Source organism: Dromaius novaehollandiae, chromosome Z (genome assembly GCF_036370855.1).
Source record: "Dromaius novaehollandiae isolate bDroNov1 chromosome Z, bDroNov1.hap1, whole genome shotgun sequence".
In the NCBI taxonomy this organism is placed as follows: domain Eukaryota; kingdom Metazoa; phylum Chordata; class Aves; order Casuariiformes; family Dromaiidae; genus Dromaius; species Dromaius novaehollandiae.
Window position 1 is genome coordinate 33801098 of NC_088132.1, and position 22511 is coordinate 33823608.

The following is a 22511-nucleotide window of genomic DNA, read 5'->3' on the forward strand; positions in this document are numbered from 1 at the left end:
GCGGTGCGCGACAGCTCCTGGCAGAAGTCAGGCTCTGGAAGCCAGGAGAAGTTTGATGACGAAAGCAAGACAATTCCTGTGTTAATAGAACCCAAGAGCAATCAAAAACTTTACATACCAGGAAGGCTTAAAGGCTTGAGCAGCTCCAGGAGAAAGAAGGCGAGTGCACTGTTGAGAACTGCAGCACTGTAACACGGATATTTCTGTTGCCTGTAAAAATTAAAATTTGCACCTTTCAGTGAACAGGAAAAAGATAGCTGGAGTTATCAAAAACTACACAGTTTGCCCCACTTTTAGCTTAGAACACCACAATATTTTTGTAATTTGTCAAATAATTTTTTTCAAAGATCTGAAGCAATTTCTAGCACAAGTAATTCCAAATTCCACGCTGGCAGTGGCTCCTCAACCACTGCAGAGCTCTTTCAGCTGCACGGGAAAACCCAGGCTTGCTACAGGGCTCTGACACTGTATTTCCAATATTTACCAACAAGGTTAGAAAATGCTGCCAGTGTGGAGATTATGGACTTATGCATATGGATACAGGGAGGCTGGAAAGACTGTCTGTTTTCACAGCCTCATTGTACTTGGCCTTGAACAGCTTACATCCAGAGATCAAGCCGAATAACACTGTACCACATATAAAAATATCACCATAGCAGCAAGATCAAATTCTGCCACCACTTTACAAGAGTGGGTATCATTTACTTTCTTCTCAATTAATCCGTGTAATATCCATTACTAACAGGAGCAGCTAAAGTGACCGGCTATCTGCTCCCCGAGCGGCTGCGGCCAAAGCGCAGCCGACAGACCTACACCCTGCCGTAAATAAACACTTCTCCGCACGTTGCTGGTAAATGAGAGACGCAGGTGGGAGCACGGGCACCGCTCCATCCCCTTCCCCTCACTCGCACGCTGCCCAACGCCAGGTGAGAGATTCGCTCCCACCGCTACGCAGGGTCCTGTTTCACAGTTTTGACTCACGGATGGGTGATAACATTTTTGTGGCTGACAAGTAACAAGAACCACTCTCCCGCCGTCAGCTAACCACACAGCCTATTCTGGGCCACCCGCTGCCATCAGCGGACAAACATGCACAACTTAAAAAAGCAAAAAACAAACAAAAACACACTGAAAGATCATACAATCTTTTGGACCACCCTCACTGCCTGGGTAAATGCAAGGCAAAGACAGGCCAAAAACTAGGGTTGGAGCATCTTTCTCAGGAGAGGCTCATAAAATAAAAATCCTCAAATTCAAAGCAATTTCCCCAAATAGCTTTGAAACTGACACAAATAAGATTGCAAGATCTTAAAGTGACCCTCGCAGGCAGAGGAAGTGAACACTTTGAAGTATTACTGCAACAGCCTAAACGAAATGACCAGAACACAGACCTTGCTTCAAGAACGAAAAGCTCTCTATAGCTCCGGGTGCAGCAAAAGAGCACTGGGTTGCTGCTTCTGTCAGCTTGCTGAATTGATACGGCAAATACAGAGTAACCATGCATAGAGAATTTATGAATACGTCATTTTTAAACCCCATTTTGCATAAACTGTTCGAGAGTCCCAAAGATGAAATTCTGCTAGCTTAATACGGATGACACTTTTACAAAACTCTTGCCACGAAGATTATAGCCTGGAGACCACAGAAGATGGATCCCCAGCAGAGGGAGGATAAGGCAAATCTGCAGGCCTGCGAGTCAGGTATTGGCCAACTCTTGCGGTTTAGACAGCATCTAGGGCACAGCGCATGGATGTCAGTTCAGACTCTCAACCCACACAGTGGCTGCTGCCCTACTACAGAGATTTGAGGTAGCTTGTGTAAAACTACCTCCATTTTCTGCCTGGAGAGTAATTAACTCCTTGCTGATGAGCAGCATTTGCATTCAGTGCCAAAGAGGTCCCTGCAATGCAAGTACAGGATAAGCATGGCTTACTTGGGCAAGTTATGCTCCATGCAGGAAAGGCCACAGGAAAAGAAAAACAGTTCAATCTTCAAGTGATTTTATTTTCCATGTTCTCCATGGGGACAAAGAGTGTTGGGAGGAAGGAAGGAAAAGAACGTATCCCCAGCCTGGGTTCACAGGATCCCCACTGCTCCTGTGGCGGGGGATCCACAAGCTCCACCAACACCACTCTTCCTCAATTCCTTCCCATGAAGGCAAGGTCTGTCACCTCCATCCCCAAGTTCCCCTACAAAAGATCAAGTTCCAGCATCCTACAGACAATGCCACTTCATTTATTCAAAGCAAAGCATGAAATTAAGAATTCAGAGCTTTTCTTCACTAACACGGTATCTAAAAACTAAGCCTACTAGCTAGTACCAAAACCAGGCAAGCTCAGTTTCACAAAATGCAGTGCAGCTCCGTGCTGTTGCCAAGGAAGTGGCCCTGCTTCGCTCCCAATGTGGGGCAGGACGTAGGGATCTCGAGCCTGCGGGAGAAATCACATTCACAAGCTCATTCAGTGCAACACTGTTTCAGGGAGCATGAAGACTGCAAATAAACTTTGATTCAGGACATCCTACAGTCACATTAGCATTCAGATCTACTTCAAGGGCAGAAGCAGCAGCAGCACAAGAGATAGCGAGAGGGAGGAACAAGATAAAAGGGGGCAATCACAATCACTGAATTAGGCAGAGAGAAAAACATCATCAGCACTAGCAGAAGATGTTTTCAGATGTACTCCTTGCTCCAGACCAGCGCTGATGGGACACACAGAAGATGGATCCCCAGCAGAGGGAGGATAAGGCAAATCTGCAGGCCTGTGAGTCAGGTATTGGCCCACTCTTGCCTGACTTGTGGTATGCATGCAAACCGTTTTTCCTTTTTTCCTTTTCTTTTACTTTTAAAGGTTTTATATTTGGCAAAAAGCTAAAAAGAGCAAGTGCAAAAGTTAAATATTTCCATAGGTTTAAACAACCAAAAAAGCCACCCCAGTCTGCAACATGGTAATCACTTCTGCATTCATGGGAAAAAGGCAGAGTCAGAATAAGCTGAGTGAATTTATTTAACGATAACCACATTAAGCTGTTCATCTCTGTGGCAGAACGTCCCAGACTTTATAGCTAACATTTCACTGTGTGAATGGGTAGAAACATTTGCTCACATAAGCTGGTTAAATGTGATTCAGCCCAGATGTCTGAGTGGCTTAACAGTCTTTGTTATGAGATGTTTGCAAAACATCAAAAAGAATAACAGACAAATACATGACAAAGTTCCTGTCCAGTGGACGTGCAGGGACTGGAGTAGAACAAGACTATTTTTGGTAAAACATGGCTAAAACCCATCTACGTGCTACGCAACAGTAGTTACACAGCGTTCAGTTCTTCTTCAAAGAAAGGGTAAAAATGGGATACAACTCGGATCCTAAATGGAGCTGCTCACTGGGCTCCTCTCTGTCTGCTTAGCCAGCACTGCTGCTCCTATCAGGAACAAGGAGAAGGAGCAGAAAAATGAGCTATGAAGAATACCGCCAAACCAATCCAATGTGTGTGGGAAAACACCAGATACACCACTAAGCTGGAGTGGGGAGGAGGGCTTCCACCTAAAGCCTTGATACAGACCTTCCAACTTGATAAAGTTGCACCAGGATAATTGATAAAGTTGTGGTATAGATATTGGCAGGTACTTTCTAACCAGGGCCAGAATTATATTTAGAGTGGGTCCACTCACCCAGATCTATTGAAATACTAATACTGTCCAGCTCCTCTTAGTACCACATTTTTCTGGTGAACACACACAACAGAAAATATTTTAAAAGTATGTATTATAGACATATCAGACTTATCAGAAGAAGCTGGGGTGAGAGTAATGGAGGAAAAACCTCCGAACAAGGCCAGTAACACACCAGTAATTCATCCTTCAAAATACAAGGTCATCTTCTTCTCTTGTTGTGGAATGTATTGATTCTAATTAAGCACAAAGTTTCCTGCAGTAACAGTAGTTAATGTGCTGTCTGGTTCAAACCGTTCCTGGAATGCATGCATACGTTACGAAGTTACCCTTTAAAAAGCAACTTGGGGAAAAATATGGATTTGCTCTGTTATCCAAATACATATTTCTGCACATATACATGTACATACTTCTGCAAACCGATCTGCAACTGTTGCCATAAATAAATCTTCCCCTACACATGATGATCTCTAACAGCAATTCCCACTCAGTGTCACTGGCCCAGATTACCTGCTGGAAGCATTTCAACCAATTACAGAGTTAAAACCAGCCACACAGCTTGACCAGAGCCCAGATCTTCCCTGGGAGAGGAGCATGTACCAACAGCAAAGCCTCGGCACAGGAGCTGAGACCTACCGGCAGCCCCAGCCCTCTCCTGCTGCTAAGATGGCCTGATACCTATTTTGGGATGAAGAAGCATTTCACAGTCAGAAGAATCAATAAGCAATACCAAGACACTCTACCACTACAGCAGGAAACTCCCTTTCCTGCTCCTAGATCTATTTCCTCCAAATGTAATACATACATACATATAGATATAAATCCCGAACTAAAAGAAAAGGAAGCACACAACCCTGAAAGGACTTAACAGGTAAAACACTTTCCCACATCACGAACAACATCCCATCCGCAGAAACAGAATCCATCTTCAAACTGCCCACTTCAGATTCAGCCGCATCCTTACAGCCCAACAACATTTTTCTGTTCTCAGCAGGCTATTCAGTCTAAAAAAAGATAAAAGACACGGTAACTTGCAAGTATTTGCCTGAACCAAACCTCACAGTTCTGCTTTTTAATTTCCGAGGGGGGTGGGCAGAGGAAATTGAACATATGAGACCTGGTTAAAGCTTAGATCCCAGCAAAGCACAGAATTGCTCACAACAGTGATGCTTAACTTGATCGACCACACAAGACCACTGAATTCCTGAGCAACCAAACTCATTAAAACGTGTCTACCAGATGTCTGTATGTGAATGCGGAGGAGTATTCTAGAGGAGGAAAACTATCTTTTGGATATCACTCTTCTTCGCAAGTCATTTATAACTACAGTGAGCTATAAATATAGCTTTCCTTAGCATTCTCCAAAAAAAGAAAGCAAGGGAAAAAAAGCCCACAAAATTTTCTGGCAAAGAACAGAACTATATGAATTGTTCAGGGTTGAGGAGCAAAAAATAAAGCAACTATGAGAGCTTATTCTCCCCACACAAACACCTCAAGATTTAGAATACACACAGGAAGCGTAACGATGAAATAGTCAGTCTTTTGTCTCAATTCGTACCTTCAGCTCACAGAACAGAGGCTCTACTTGTTCCCACCTCACATTTTTTGAGGGTAACTGGACTGATTGTTTTATATAAAATTGTTATACAAATAGTCTTGTTACCTGCCACACACTTGGAGCAGTAGTGTAAAAATAGCTCGCTCTGGCCAATTTTCTTCCAAAAGCAGCCACGGCTCTCCTCGTTCCTAAAGGGAATTTAATGAAGCCATCTGCTCGCCGCTCAGCGTATTCTAAAAACATCCTGTATTCTTACTGCTCTCTTTGACAACTCAAACCCTGGCTAGCATCCCGAGGCTACAATCTTTGCATACAGCAAAGCAAAAAGCAGAAGGAAACACAACTGCAAATGTTGTGCTTATACATATGTGAAAATATTTCAATATCTGTATATTTATCTATGTCATTGACCGAATTTTGGCAATATTTATGTTTTAAAGAAAGGAGATAAAATAGTAAATTGCAATGTGCATATAAAACTGGATCTTATGTTTCTTTAAGTAGCATTTAAGTATGTTACTTGGTATTTAATAAGCACATTCAATTAAGGAAGCCATTTATCTGATCCACAGTTTAAAAATACCTTAGTGCTACAGTGCCATATAAGCTTAATGAAGAAGTCAAGAATGTATATTTAGTTTTAAAAAAATACCTGTTCAACCCACCTGTACAACACCAACCAGGTGATCCAAATTTGAAGCAACTGTTGCATGGACTACAGTAAAGGGCTACCACATGACCCAGCCGGCATACACCTCCGGTGGCCAATTTCAGCTGTTAGGACTTGGCCCGTCCTTCGTGGCCATACAGGAGAGAAGACTATGAAAAGCGCGCCCAGGCAAAAGTGAACCCTGCGCTCAGGCCGCTCTCCTAAATGAAGCTGGATATATGTTCCACATATTGACTTTAACACTTCCGTACTTCTAGGTAGATTTCTCTAATGCCCTCTCCATTAGCATCCCTATGGCAGCACACTTAAAATGCAATTATTGAGGAAATACACTGCACTACAGTATTAGCTGCACCTGGTAGCACAAATGTGCCTGAAGATGCTTTTCCAACTGAAAAATACACCCTTGTTTAAAAAGTAAAATTCACACACACAATACAAGTTCAAAAGGTAGAAATCTACTGCATTGTATTTCAAAGAAAACTCTTTAATTACATAGTTACATACAAGGCTGCAAATTTTCCAGAGACAGAAAATGCGTTTGTGAGGGTACCTAACACAATGGAGCCTTCAATTTTGCCCGGTGCTTCCAAATCACTTCCCAATACAATTAACCACTGTGTATAGTTACAAACAAAACAATCTCACCAAAAAACACCTCCCCCCCAAAAAATGACAAGAGGCATAACGGGGGGGTGGGCAGAATTGTATTTGTACGGAGCAGGCTCTTAAGACACCAACCAGAAGTCCAAGCCTGAATACACCACGCCTGTTTTGGGTTTTGTTGTTTTAAGTGCAGGATTTTCTGGGGCAGAAGAAGGGGAGAACCACCCCTGCTCCAAAATACTTACTGTAGGAGTCACATCTGGCATACTAAGGCAACCTTATTCAAAATCTAAGCAGCATGGATTTGTTACAGCAGTAGCACAGGACAGCCAGAATCAGAGCAAAACTGCTATTAAAAATCCAGCAAGAGAGAAGTTGGAGTGTGAACCATTACTCTGCCTTTGCAGCATTGCAGCACCAAACCCTAGTCCTTGCTTTGCATTGATAAATAAGAGTGCATTCCAAATTTGGTCCTTCTGCATGTATGGAGCAACAAAAGCAAGGCTGTCATTTCTGGATTTTGTAGCAGGGGAAGCAGAAATAGCACTGCAGTGATTTAAGACATCATTTTATATCCACTGCCAGGACTCTCCAAAAGCAGGCGTGCTGCTACAGCGATGGGTCCAACTTACCGGTCTGAAAGAGTAGCTGGCTCTCAGAGAAAGGTCCCAAACTAGGCCAAGGCTACCAAATGGGCTCTATTAACCTAAAGTTCAACTTTTATGAGAAGCCAGTTCTCCAGTTGCAAAGGGTGCCACATTCTGCACATCTTAAACGATCAAAACGGGAGGTCCATGAAAGCCAAAGCAGGAGACATCAACAGGATGCCCCAGGTGTTGAAGACACACACCATTCCCTACCCAGGGAAGCAAACCACCATATAATTCAGAGGAAAACGGTGTAAGCAGAGCATTTGTTACACCCACTGCTTCAAAGCAAGCACACACCTCTCCTCCTCCACACTGGCTTCTGCTATTAATATGGCAAAAAGAAACATTGCTTTCCCCCCACCTCCTTTTTAAACCAGGGTCTTAACTAAAAGGATTACAGCATGGACCCATACTGCTACTTGTCTTAACACTTCTGAGGCCCGACACAGCTTGGAAGGTATCATGCTGGGATATGTAGAAGCAAGTTAAGAAAACCATATTTTCCAGGTTAGAATCATATCTGTGTAATTTTTTTTCCTTATTGTCTCGTGTCTGACCAGTATTATCAAGGATTAAAGAGGTCATAAATTAACAAGCAGCTGTTTGAAGCTTGCTCAGCAAGGAAAATCCCAAAGCTCACTCATCTGCAGTGCAGAGGGCAGGGGAGGAAGAGAATTTGAACAAGTATTAGGAGAACACTAATGAAGACAGACTTGTGAACAGCAGAGATGATCTCTCCACCTCCACAAGCAGGGACTGAACGTCATTGCCGAAAGGACCAGAAGAACAGGACCTGACAGACAAGCAGAAAAATTCACAGATTTCATACAACCCCTGGGCTGATACTGCCTGGAATGACACTTCAGCAGCAGAAACCATGCCAAGAAACCCATATGCCAATATATGAGATGCAAAAAGCTATGTGCACATAGCTGTCTTCCCTTGTTCTCCAAGATAAATGAACACACTAAATTTAAATTTTATGTTGACTAAAGACACTCATTCGGCTGAAAATCAAAGGAGCTTACTTGTTTGGGGAAAAATGGGGGATATGATAGGTTACTTTTCTTTCAGCCAGACCAACTTGTGAATTTAGCTCACTGTACAGCCAACCAAATTTTAATGCCAGTACAAGGGGGCAGGTAAGAATTCACTTAATTGCAGGTCTTCAAGAAAAGGCACGTTCTGTCTGTAAAATCCACTGTGCAGAACTGAAGCTTTAGGAAATGTTAAGGATTTGACTGAAATCCTGTCAATCAGAGAAAAGAGACAGGAGGCTCCCAGACCAGTTACTGCCATGGAACAAAGCATCTGTAGTTATTTAATGTGTTCCTCACATGTGAGAGAGTTTCTACTGATCCACCTGCCTCCTTAATTTGCTTGCAAGGGGCCATCTTCTGATTTTCTGCTATGTAATCTTCCTCTACTACTTGCACCAGAGATTTGCAAGAATCCTGAAGTGAGTCTCTTTGCTTTACAGCACAAGGTGTTAATAATTTCCTAGATATTGCTTGCTAAGCAAGTGAGAAAGCACAGCCAAACACTAATTTATTTTATTTGAACTCTATTTAAACTTGTATTTAAGTTCCAGCGTATTGAAGGTGAAAAGTACATAAAAAGGCTGGAAAACACATGCTCCAAGAGCCATGCATTGATACTAGAGGACTGAATAAGTATGAGTGCAAACGCATGAACTGTGCTTCCAAGACATACAGCAAATAGGTAAGAACGAACTTTAAAAACAGCAAGGCCAAGTATGCAGTCACCTGATGGAGAAGGATTCACCACATGCAGCTAACGATTTCTGATCCACAGCAGTGTATCAATACATAGCAAAGCCAGTAACAGATGTACTAAAAAGCACAAAGCAGAAAATGTGGAGTTGAGAACAGGAAGACTTACACAGATTACACCATCTTTGCTCTCTTCCCATCCTAGATCTTGTTTCAGTCCCTTAAGTGGATAGACAGCACAGATTTCAGTTGCCTGCCTTTGCGGTAAGGCGTGGGGATGCCCAGTCTTTGTTATACCATTCCCATCCCTGGTGACAACATGAGCTTCTCACAAAGGATTGCAAAATCCAGGAAAGGCAGCCCTCTTCGTGCATGATGGGGGGAAAGGGCCACATGCTTTACAACATTACAACATTTGAGTGCTGTAAGATGGAGGAGATAAGCCCCTGAAGCACAAGCTCAGCAAGTGCAATGTCTGCCATAAGTTGCTTTCACTACTTGGATATTTCAAGAAAAACATAAACAAACACCGTTTGCATATTTTAACTTACTTGACACACGTTGAGGACTGAGACCATACCATAAAGGGCTGTTTACAACAGCAAAACAATCGGTGTGCTACACACGCAAGCTATCTACATTATACAAATCACACAGCCCTCAGGTCAGTACAACTCTGGGCAGCAAGCAAAGAGTGCGACAGCAAAACCAACAGCAGAGATAAAGTTCCTTCAAGGAATACGTTGGAAAAAAAATGACATTTAATGGGATATTCCCATCTGACTCTTTCCAAATTAGAATGATATTCTCATCAGAAGATCCTATATGCTAGAGAAAGAGGTAGTGAAATGGGTAACTGATGGCTGCCCTCTCCGGAACAGTGAACACTGATGGACTGATGGAGACGTGTGGTACAGCCACAATCTCTGCTGCAGACAGAAACTGTTGCTTTCTACCAAAGATATAGTTAGGGACGCTTACAGCTACCAAGCAAAAGTTAACATACAACTAAAACCTTCACACACGGACATTTTATTATTACCTTTGCTCTTCACGCTTTGCGCCCTAGAGTTATGAATATGTGGTATTTTGCTTTAAAAGGTATTTGTACCTCACTGTAAACATACACTATCATGGCGTCCCAAAGAGAAAGCTTTACAGTTACCAAACCAACTTAGATATATGCTATTATCTTAATAAGAAAGCTCCCCCCGCACACTGGAAGCTAAGCCTGGTACTGAAAAGAGGAGCGTCAGAGCAGCTAAATCATAATTCATCACTATTGGCATGAGTCAAAATCCTGTAACAGTAGATTTCTGCAGCTGCAATTCAGTCTGAAGGGATTTTAATGGCAGAGAACTAAATCTTCCTGTAAGTTAGTGTATCACAGCGCAGTGAGCCTGCAAGCACAACACAGATTAACTGTAGTGATGGACCCTTTGTTAATTAAAACTGACACTTCTTTGCCCATCAGGCAACAGCACATTCAAGACCAATCACATAATAAAACCACTGTTAGTCTTTTCTCTACATATACGACTGCAGAACAAAACAGGATGGTTGTACAATCAACAAGGACTTAAACCTCTGCAAGCAGCATAACTTCCCAGGAATATGCATTAACAGCAAAAGATCTTGCGCTGAAAGAAGAGGTAAAAACTCTTGGGGGGGAGGGGGGAGAGACTGAAAGAAGAGGTAAAAACTCTCAGGGGGGTGGTGGGGGGGACTAAAATCTTTCTATTGTACTTATTCACCCTCCCATAAACCATGCCAGTCATTTCAAGTTGAACACAATACCACTTAGCCATTGTCTTCACTAGCAAAGTTGGCACAAAATGCCTCCCCCAAGAAGGACGTTACTTTCCTCCTTTCCTCCTCCCAAGCTGTCACATTCAGTGCCCTTTGCAAGTTTTCAAATATATGAATAAAATATGGCATTTTGACATTTATGAAACAAACATCCCATAAATGAGACCTTTATTTCTTCCAAAACATTTACGACATTTATTCTTTAATAAAAAATAAACATAACAACATGTTGCAAAACATTTACAAGAATGAGAAGCCTTGCAAAAAAAGGAATTTAAGGGCAATTTTGAACTTGTGGTAGTGTTTCATGTATTTTTTATAACACAAATATATTTAAAAACAAAATCTTTTCACATTCATAGTTACTTGGTGTCTAAACTAGATGTTTTATTAGCCACACTAACTACAAGTAACAATCACATGTGGCATAGCATGAGGCCCAATTCAGCAGAGCAAAATAAATAAATACCTTCTATCCCAATTTTCTTGAAAAGAAAAAAAAGATGAAAAAGAAATAATGTCCAAAGCTACAGAGACAATCAAAGAAATAAACCCCTGAAGCAAAAGAAATAACAGGGTAGGACAAAAAAAAATGCCTCTAATAGTAGTGATTTATTCTATTCACAGCCTGTTACTGTCAAGTTATGCAATGAGCCCAGATGATTCAGGAATTCGTGTAGGGAGAAAATGTTTTTCAATTAGCAATATGGATTTGGCTTGGCTCGTGTCAAGTGTCTGTAAGTGATAATCTCAAGAAAATGACAAGGTGACGTCTTTAAATAAGTGGCCTTAGGTTTAAGAAGGAGTGCCTCCAAAATAAACCAAAAGGAAGTAGAAGAGTAGACGTAGCCTATAATTCTCCCAAGTACCAGCAAAACTCATATTTGTGTGTGTGCGTAAAGCATACACACACACACACACACTCACTCAAAACTCTCTGCTTTTAAATCACACTACAGATGAAATGACATATAAAGCTGAAGCAACAGAGGCAGGTAACACAGCTATGAATTAGAGGGGGAAAAACCACGTCAGCAAAGAAACAAAACCACAAAGAACTAACAATTAACACACATACAGCTCTTACAGGAAGGAAAATGTAGATGAAAGCACATGCAGCTACAAACCAAAAGCAGTCACTGGAAATCAGTCTACCCTCCTGGGAAACAGAGGCTGTTGAACCTCTGCACAGATCAGTTAAAGTGGAAATCTCTTCTTAGGAAAATGCAACGAACCCCAACTTACAGCTTGCTGCAGATACAGAAGCCATCACCAGTTTTCTGTGAAAAATGGCGTGCTTTATTACTGGTCTGAAATGGTCTGCCTTAAGCTTCCAAATAATGCGGTCTTAAGCACCTTACTCTAAAGGGTCAGCTACATTTTTCCTCCCCCAAATTCATTTATCATTTCATACACACTGCCATTTCTTTGATACATTACATAGGTAAAACTTCTTGAACTTTCCCCACATTTTAAGGACCCTCCCAGACTCAGCGAATATCCAGTACGCCTCCACATGCAAGTAAGCTAATGGAAGAGGCCAAAGCCAAGCTTCATTCGGAGCTTGGGTAGGCTGACTTGCATTACAATCACCACAAACTAGAACAAGCGCTTACAGTGAGCTTGCCATGGCTCAGCTATTGCAAAGCCTTTAACATGAGCCCTCTGTGGTGGCTTTCAAATCTTCTTTATGAGACATTCAGACAACGGTTGTCCAGGACCTCATCCTCCCAACTGAAGCAGGTTCAGAGCCAAAATTCAGACCAGTACCTCCGCAGAGGCCTTGCGGCAGGTCACCCCGCAGCAAGCTCCTGAGGAGGAACAAGGTGGATGCTCCCCTGCAGGCTACCCCAGCCCCAAACCCTACCGTCAGCTTTTTAGGAGCCCACCAGCCCTACAGATAACATTTACCATGGGGTGACAGGTCCTGCAGAGAGCTGGGGAATCTCAGCACTGGGCTGCTCCCACGTCAAACCAATTTAGGCAGCTCCAGAAGTACTGCAAGGAAGGAGAAGCCTCCAGCAGTTACCAGCAAGCATTTACTCTCCATAATTCACAACACACAGATACTTTTTGTTTATAACACTAGGGTAGAGCTAAGGCTTTCTCTCTTTCCTTTTTTTTTTTTTTAAGCCACTTTCAGCTGTTGTTTCAGCACACTAAGACTTTTCTTAAGTGATGCAAGTTCAGCCAGACCAGCACAAAAAGAGTGCTCCTGGGGTGGAAAGTAAAAATATAAAAATATATATAGAGAGAGAGATATGCGTGTGCACACACATGCACACTTTAGAGCACCTCTGCATCCTACTTCTGGCCTGGAATGCACCACCTCGTGTGGGTAAAGGAGTTGAGATGAAAGAAGCAGAAATCCTTCTGCCAAGTGCAGACATGGGATCAGCTACTGAGACAATTAACAACAGATTTTTCCAGTGACACAACTTGGACCAGCATGCAACGCCTGGCACAGTCTCTGACAGTTGTTTCTGAACCATCCTATGAATACACGTATTCCTCCAAAAGACTGAGTCCAATTTTCCTGCTGTTAAAAAATGAACAAAACCCCCTTCATACTCTTATTCCCTTCAGCTAAAACATACATGAAAGTTTCAGAGAGGAAAGAAGGAAAATGGAATTATTAAAAATAAACCTTTGACTCATTTCCTTCTTTCCCTTTCATTCATTACAAGCCAGCAAAGCTCTTGCCTTCACTTGCTAAAATCACTTGGATTAATAATAATCTGAATTTACCTTCTTCAGGCAGCGAGAAACCTACCATCTTCCTCTCAGGTGAATTGCAAAACACGACATGAACAAGAGTATATTAAAACATCAGGATAGATACAGCCAGGCAGGAACGCGATGGGATGGAGAAGCACTGAAGGCGCTGAGGTGTCCCCATTTGGTACTGGCCGAGGGGGCACGTGCCCCCAGTCACAGCTCCACGTCCCCAGCCCGGACCACAGCTGGGCCGGCCCTGGCCCCGTCAGACACAAGAGCCTTGTTCGCTGCTGGGGAGGAAGAGAGACGGTGACGGCAACCAGGCAAGAGAAAGGGCATTTTGTTTTCAACCAGTTGTCTTACTGGTTTGAGGGCTGATTTTTTTCGGAATTTAAGATATAAATAATGTAATTGCAATTCAGTAGTTAAATGCATCAGGAAAGCAGAAGCTTCACGATGGGAAAGGAATTTAAGGTTGTGGCTACCGCATCTGTTCCAGGAAGCTCCTAAATAATATAGGTAACCATACTTATGGTACGAAGAGGTTACACAACCCAAGTGATTTCAGGGAAGAGTTTAGCCACTCTAAAATGGAAAGAGCAGAAATAAAATATTTATGTTGCAAGTAAGCCCAGTAAATCACAAAAGCGTGATGGAGGAGATGAACAGGTTACAGTGGGGAAACATTCTGCAACAGGCTGGACAAACAACAGAATACTCTCAGATCACGCAGAAGAAAACGTTAGTTGAGATCAGTGTCTGCTAAAAGTGACAGAGCCGACGCTTGCACGGTTGATCCTGTTACCACTTCACAGCAAAGACAAATTCTCTAAGAAGGCATATTATTTATTAACCATTTTTTTAATGCCATCGAGTAAAGATGATGGATTTTAGTTTCTACAGAGAGACACAAAAGAGCAGTCCAAAATTCTTCATCAGAAATAAAAAAGCAGATATTAACAGAAGCTGTAGTAAGAGAGTAAGTTCCCTCTTTCCCAGGCAGGTGGAAAAACAAATGCTTCATAAAAAGGTTTAGGTGTTTCCTCCCTCCCAATTAAATATTAACTTGAATGAACACCACACCAAGCAAACTATCCGTTTCTTCATTTCGGCTATGCATTACACAAGCCAAACCAACTTTACATAAATCATTTCCAATATCACAGTGCGAGCAAAAAATTAAAGTTACATGTTTTAAACAGGTAGAGCCTGCCGGTGCTGCTTTTACTGATTAACAACTTCTTCCCAAAGCAATTCCACTGCAATCAGCCTCTTGCAGGTGGCCTGGAACTGAGAAGAGAGAAGAAGGGCAGGAAAGGGAGCAGGGAGAAAGATGACAGAAAACTCAACAAGCTAAGTATTCATGGCAGATAATACTACGAGGAAAAAAACAGGTAAAATTCAAAAACGATTACCAACATAGGCTATCACTGCAGGGGTGCCAAAAGGAGCCTAGGTAGTATTATAGTTTTCTTTATCATGAACCAGAAAAAAAAAAAAAAAAAAAGAAAGAAAACACTCACACTCAAATCATAAACCTGTCCTGTTTTCCCAGCAGAACATGTAACTGCTTCGTTCAGCTCCAGCAGCTCTTAACAAAAGAAAGTATTTCAGAGAGACTACACACACCTAGGCTGCCCGCTACCACGGACGATGGCCCCTGCGCAGCACTGTAAGGATAGCGCTCCCCTTTCCAAGGATTTGGCCTCCATATAAGCTAATGGCAGGGAAACACTGTACGCATCCACGGACGTCTGTAGAGAGAACATAAAGGCCACAAGGGTCAGCCCTATTTCCACTGGATGTACTTTACCATGTCAGACTATGTACTTATGAGGAAAAAAAGTTAGGATTGAGAAATTAAGGGAAAAAAAGGCACTGTCAAACACTAAAAGAATAAACAACTTCACACCTAGTTTAGAGAAAAATTAAATCCATGCTCTTCAGAAAGCCTCCCGATGATGCAGATGTGAAGAGCCTATTCCCATAACTAATCGTCCCATCCCTAACGGGCTCTGTGCTGCATTTCTGTTCAGCAAAGAGTTCAGATCAAAGCCTCTGTGATTGCCCACACCACCTCACAGACCTGGTCGGCAGCAGCCCACGAGAACCCCATGAGAACAAGAATATTTAAGCTGTGAAAGCTCACGAGCACGGGAAAAGACATTTCCTTAGCAGCTAGGCCCAAGCTAGAGCACTCACTGCCAGCAAGAGCATCTGTGAAATTATTTTCTGAACCAAGCATGAGACTAATTTCTTTAGCATAACTTTCCCATAAACACTTTCTTCTCACCATAAACCTGCCAGTAACACTAGTATATGGATTTTCTGGTTTTGTTTTGTTTTGTTTGGTTGGTTTTTTTTAAGTGCACGGGAGTTAACTTATTTTTAGAGGTAGTTATGACATTTCATTCCACAATAGATAAGTAATAGATAAATAAAAGCACAAACACACAATATCTATCAAAAGCTTTATTAACAAAAAAGACACACTGCAGAGCACTACAAGCCTGCATTAAACTTCTTCAATATGTGATCTTAAAAGAATTTAAATGTTTAACACAGGGGCACTTTGCTGTACAGAGAGGCATATGCAACAACACGCATGTAACAGCCAGAACCCCTGCAAAACAGACATGGAAATTTCTCTCTCAAACAAAGGAAAAGAAGGTCTAATTCCATCAGACTTTACTGAAAAAATGAGGGTGACACGCAAGCTTAGCAGCTATCATCTACCATTAATAACTCAAGGCATAATACCAGACAGTTTTATTATTTTCAAAAGTGCTGTCTTAGTTCAATGTTAAACCACATGATTTAGCTGAATCTTAAAAGGTATCTTATCCATGCTGAACGTATTAATTGATCAATTAGTTTGACACAAGGGTCAACTCTCTTTTCCAAAGGCACGCAAAGACTATCTACAGACAGCATTTACTAGTTCACATTTTAGATCTCCAAGGTTTTGACTAAGTTTTCCAGCCAGACTGATGGACAAACACTTTTTTCTTTTAACTAGCATAAAAATGGCCTGTTACCCAGTTCTAGCTTAGGAGAAACCCAACCAACCTATGCTCTTCTCACCCATGAACTAGAACGCTGTATCCCCTCAAAGGAAAAGGTCCCTTGACAAAACAAGGGGAAATATATTAAGGTCTGAAACACACATATGAAATGTTTCTTGCAAAAGCATCTGATTCCTGGGGTAATGCTAAAGGAAGCTCTCTACATAATGTATTGACAAGAAGGAGCCATAGCTCACTTTTTTGTTTCCCAAAAGTCAAAAATACAAAGTTCAAACTCCAAAGGAAATACGCAGTTTCATTTCTCTACATAAAAATACCTTTTGCTGAGAAATTCACATATCAGATCAGTCCTCACAAGTTCTAACACCTTCCCCCATACCCAAACCTGATCCCACAGATTAAGACATAATTTGAAATAAAACCAGACTAAAGAATACAGACCTGGCCAATTAAAAGTTTAAAGCGCTAGATAAACACAGATTCAACGTGATTAGGCACACTGCATTCTCAGGCACTCTTCAGCAAATAGTCAAGACTCATCATGCCTACAGCATCCTTTCCTTCAGGAAAGCTGTACACCACTCTGTCCATATGATGCAAACGTTTGATACATAAAAGTTTATGTATCCCTAAAAATACAAACCTCAAACCAAGAAGTAAATTAAGAGCCCATCTTTTAACAGTTATGGTTTCTAATGTGTTATTCTTAGAATTATTATGCTGTTCAAAAGCAAGCATGCTCCAAATCAGACTACTTGTATGCTGTATTTATGTAGTAGACACTTTTATAAAAAGCGTATCAGTGTACAGAAAGTTAACAAAATTTCAAATTCAGATTATAATTTTTGCTTTCAGCCATCTTACCTAATAATTAGTTTGACATTAAATCAACTGGCCCAACAAAGTTCTTGTTGGTTGTCACATAAAGGACAGCTAAAGCAAGATAGTTCTGTAACAAATCACCGCCTGCCTGCAAAGTCAATACCAAATGACAACTCCCCATTAAAATCAGCAACTTGCTCCACATAATTAAAATACAGCTTCAAAGTAGCATATCAAATTCTGGAGAAGCTACTTAAGCAACAGAATGTGAGCTATTAAAAAACACCACCCACTAACAACACAAATACAAAAAAAACCCTCCAATTCATTAGTAGCAAAGTGATTAATCAAAATGAGCTAGTCAGTGCTGTAAGAGCACTGGAAGATTTACTCCCAGAACCTGTGGACCAGATTACACCACGTCTGCTCACCTTACAGAGAGCCCTCCTCTATGAGGAAGGTCTGTTTTTAGAACAGGACAACCTGCAGAACAAAATGCCACCTCCTGAGAGCACACACAACAGGGAAACTTGGATACAAGATCAATCACTAACCTGCAATTAAAGCAGAGAGAAAGCAAAATATACCTAGTCTAGTCTAAGAAACTGCCGGCTAGAGACATTACCGTGCTGGATGTTGTTACTAAATGGAGCTGAAATGGAATTCAAGGAGTAGAGAAAACACTGAGCCATGAAGTAAAGACGTCAGCATCGGGAGGAGGACATCGCATAACAGGTCTCCTACGCCGAGCCCTTTGCAATTCCATCCTAAAACTCGGGGAAGGTGGGGAGGAGGGGGAGAAAAAGATAACCTGACTACCTGTCATCGCAGAGATTTTAATCTCATGCTGCGGGGAGAGGCGTGGAATTAAAAATAATTTTCTTCTTCAGTGACTGCCAAGGAATATGACCTATAACTCACTACTAGATAACAGCTGAAAGAAAGCCAATATTTAGGAAATATTTTTATCAGCTGAAAGAAACTGTCACTGCAGTTAAGTCAGATTCCCCCCCAATTTGTTGATGCCCATTTTCATGCTTCAGCTACCTACCGCACAAATCATGCTGTGGTTTCACCGACGTTGCTCTTGCTGGCAAAGCCAGCCATGGCAGCTTCTACTCCCACATGGCTGCTGTTAAGCTGCTCGCGGGGCCACGTGGCGAACAAGAGCCACCGATGTGGCTCATGACACAACCCTGAACCCCTGCTTCTGCAGAGACTGCGTAAGGGCAAGGAGAGGAAGCGGGAGAGGGCAAAAAAAGTTTGGGCTGGCTCCACTTGGCACAGCTACAGCCAGTAAAGTAGCACAACCCTTCCCGAAGATGATTCAGATCACTTGAACTGTGTAAAACACACCGCCATCCCCCTTCGAGTTAGGCAAAAGAGCAATGGATGACTCAGAAGCTGGATATTTGCATACGCATTCACAGTAAGACGCCGTACATTGCGACTTTCTAACTACGGCAGAGCACCACCTATGATCAGAGTGGAGAAAAAGGCAACTCCACTTCTATACCAGGTCATCAAGTGAGACGGACCCACAGGCGAGGGTACGTTGGGAAGTGCCACACCGTACTGCCAACACGCGCTCAGGCTCATCCTTCAGCCTACGCTTGCCTCAAGGCACGCTTGGTTCGGGCCAGGTACAGAGCACAGTGCGGTCTCCACACCTGCCTGAGCCCTTACCCACAGCACGGACCAGCAACGTGCCCAGCCCAGCGCAGCACCACCCGCGGGCCACCGCTAACCTCCTCGCAAGGTCTTTGGTAGGAAGGCGCAGCATCTCTGTGCCTCAAGAGCGACCAAAATTCGTAGGTAGCCCAGAGCTCAGGTTCCTTTCGACACCACGGTCAGCCCGCCCCAAGCTGTGAGTGCTCCTGCCTGACAGCGCTGACTCGCGCAGGGGGCAGGGGCCTCGCCGGGCTTCAGCCTGGCCTTTCTGCCTTTGGCGTAGTATTGATAGCCATTATATCGCTGTGAAAAACCACAGTGCCTTTCCTCATGGGTTTTCATAGATGTATGGCTAGCCTCTAGGAAAGTTACCCTCAGGCAGAGAGCACACCTTTTGCTTTAGTTAAGGCAAAATGACTCAGTACTATTGGTAGCTGAGAATCCATCAAAATATTTGAGTAATCTTAGAAGACATCTATTTCGTTTACTCTGTAGACTGTCTAGATGCACACTGCTAACAAAGGTGAAGGACGAACAAAGGTCATAAAGCTAAAAGAGCCTGAAGTACCTCTTTCGGAAACAAACCTCAGCACAGCATATGGATGGCAAATCAGGAACATTAAATGTTAAAAAATACATAAAAATAAAAAAATACTATGAGATCCTATGTCCCTATCTCCATTTGTAATTAGCTTTCTCTAACATGCGCACAGGATTATAAGTTCTTTTGTTTTTTTTTAAATCAGATTTCAGGTTCGTGGACCAGATCCAAGGGGCTGGTTTCTATGCATTCCTGAGGGAGAAAGGGCTATAGAAAAGCCTTTTATTTCTGCATGTATTTCCCAGAAGGCCTAACTAATGCAAGGGGAAACGTATCAGGATTCTTCAATTGGGGGAGGGCAGGAAGGGATTAACATGTTTCACTGGCAGAGTATGCGCAAGCGGGCAGGGGCAAGCACTTCAGCGTGAGCAATTAAACACACTTCTTTTGTAAACCTTACGATGACATGGCTAAAACGTCCTTTTCAACGTAGCAGCCTACTTGGGTAAATGTCGAGGTAAATTGCGCCGAAAAGCAGGGCGTATTTCACAAAAAGCTGCTGTGAAGGGCGACGCTCAAGACTGAATATGCACATCTCACAAGGATCACCACTTAAACACGTCAGCCTCATAAAGTTACCAATACAAATACAGCACTACCTGTTCTCATAGTAAGCCAGCACCAGCTGCACTAACAGTTTTGGACAACTGCTAGTAATGGTCTCCTCCTCCTAAATCGGTACTGTATATTCACTTTTCTGTTAAGCTCTTCAAGAGCTAACGAAAGGTGGTCCCCAGGTTCAGAAACACACTCCAGCGCCACTTCAAAAGCCAACCTGCCGCAGAGCAACAGAAGTTATTCCGGTTTGCCCTTTTGCTTCAAAGGCCGTGAGCCACAAAATTTTCCAGCCTGCCACGTACTGATTTTCAAAGGAATATACTCTCTTCAAATCTCTTCTTTATAAGTTTACTAGCTTTTCAACCTTGGTTCTTTTAATGCTTGTTTATTGAAATACTTTTTCTATATTAAATATCCCTATGCTTGAGGTAAAAGCACTGCCAACAGGAACTCATTCCCAGTGATCATACATCACTCCCTATTACTAAAGTAAACCTTATGAAAAGCTAAATAAGAGGTTATTGTTCCAGAATTAGGACTTTGGCAATTGGATTTACCTTATTGCCAAGGCATATCTACAGGCAATGACACCAAGCAGCTATCTACAGGCAATGACACCAAGCAGCTTCAGCCCTGCCTCATGTCCTCAGGGACCCTAATCCCAGGCCCTACGACCGCATCCTGCTGCCTCGAGCATGGAGAAGGAAGCCACTGCTGCCCATCGCAGGGCAAGGGCTGCAAAAGGGGGCACATTCCTCCCCCAGGGCTCGAGGGGGGTTTTAAACCTCCTTGTCATACCAAAAGCAAGCACAGAAAGCACAGAAAACAGGCCGAGTTTGCTGAAGGTACAGCTGCTTTTACTTCTACCAGGAGGAGAGGCAGCAGACCGCACGGCTCCAGCCCACAGGTTAGCATACACTTACCAACATACAATTATAATTGAACAAGAAGCTTAATTCAAGTTTTGCTGCACTTGCTGGTTCAGAAATTCCTACTCCACCTGTATTTAAACACTGTTTTCATCTTTAATATAGTATGCAGCTAATACAGGTCCCTGCTCACACTAAGTAAAAACAAATTCCTTCCTGGAGTTATTTGGCATTAATATTAGTTACAGTATACAGTAAACAACCTAGTTTAACTAGTCCACTCAATAACATGATCACCCATCCCTCCCTTTAGCCCTCTTGCAGAAAGTTAAAAGCAGCAAAATTAATTATTTACTTGAAACCAAATAATCAGGTTGACTGTCCTAGGGCTGTGCTTTTAGGTGGTGAACTATTTTGTGTTATATTTAAAACATTTAGTTAAGTCAACAGAAAAACAACCAACCTTTATTTATCACTAATTTTGCCCAGTCATCAAGCCTTTCCTATAATCTCATTTTACAATTGTTGAAGACTTCCCACTTTGAGATACCATTTTCTGGAATAATAACAATACAAATGATGGACCTTTGCACCCCTCTCAGAATATACAATACTTTTAAGAGTAGAGTATTTACTTAAGGGAAAAAAAGTACTTACTGCAATATAAACAACAGACAGAATTTATCACAGCACTATTCACAGGAGACGGTGCTATTGAATAACACAGTCATCTTTCATTTAATAAAGCTCTAAAAAGATCCAGTGGCCAGAAACGAAAGAGAAACAATAAAAAGCTGGAAATAAGGGGCAGATTTTCAAGGCGAAGACAAATTAACCATTGACAATAAGATGACATGGGGGATTTGCAATCACTAGAAATGTTAAAATGAAGAGAGATCCTTTTTCCAAAAGGGAAAAATGGACTAGTGCACGAATTCCCGGGCTGATAATGAATTTCACCCAGTAATTCCAAAGATCCATGTTACATAAGGGCTAAGGTAGCATCCTTATTTCAGCATGCTTTTCTTCAGTGGCAGGACTGGGTTACTTTTTCCATCAGGTTATGTTTCTGACGGGGATGATATCCATTTCTCTATGCAGCACCACAACCTGCTGTCCCAGGCACGAGAGGGGGCAGGAAGGCTACCAGCTCCTGTAATGCGATCACTACACAAGCCAGCTGGTTTCCAAGAGGCTTTTTCAAGCCTCTAACTTCTAAATTTTTGCAGAAAATTGCTAAGATGCATAAAACTACAAGACCCAGAAGCAATGAAAGTTGTAGCTGAGCTGCAACAGTAGCATGCAAGTCCCTACTATGTAGCCCTTATTTAGGGCAGCAACCCACTGAATTTCCTACCTCTGCAAATACTACTGCCTCTCCAAGTGCTACTATGCTAGAAAAAGAGAAACCTCACAGTTCTACATAGCACTCAAAAGACTTCGTGCACATATCTGTGGAAGACAGCAAAGATCACAGCAGCCATCTGGATGCTTCTATTTAAGTATGTCACTCCACAGAAAAGTTTCACCATTACAGCACAGACTTTTCT

General features: G+C 42.3%; 1 protein-coding gene across 8 annotated transcripts in view; it reads right to left on the reverse strand.

Annotated features, from left to right (window-relative positions):
* Positions 1-22511, reverse strand: part of LOC112978767 (semaphorin-4D) — a 104281-nt gene that overhangs the window by 58477 nt on the left and 23293 nt on the right. For 7 of the 8 annotated variants that reach the window (XM_064501418.1, XM_064501417.1, XM_064501416.1 and 4 more), the window contains exon 2: positions 119-210. The gene's annotated coding sequence lies outside the window, so the exon portion shown is untranslated. Of the gene's footprint in view, positions 1-118; positions 211-17887; positions 17910-22511 lie in introns of those variants that run through there. The other variant, XM_064501415.1, reaches the window with a different exon arrangement.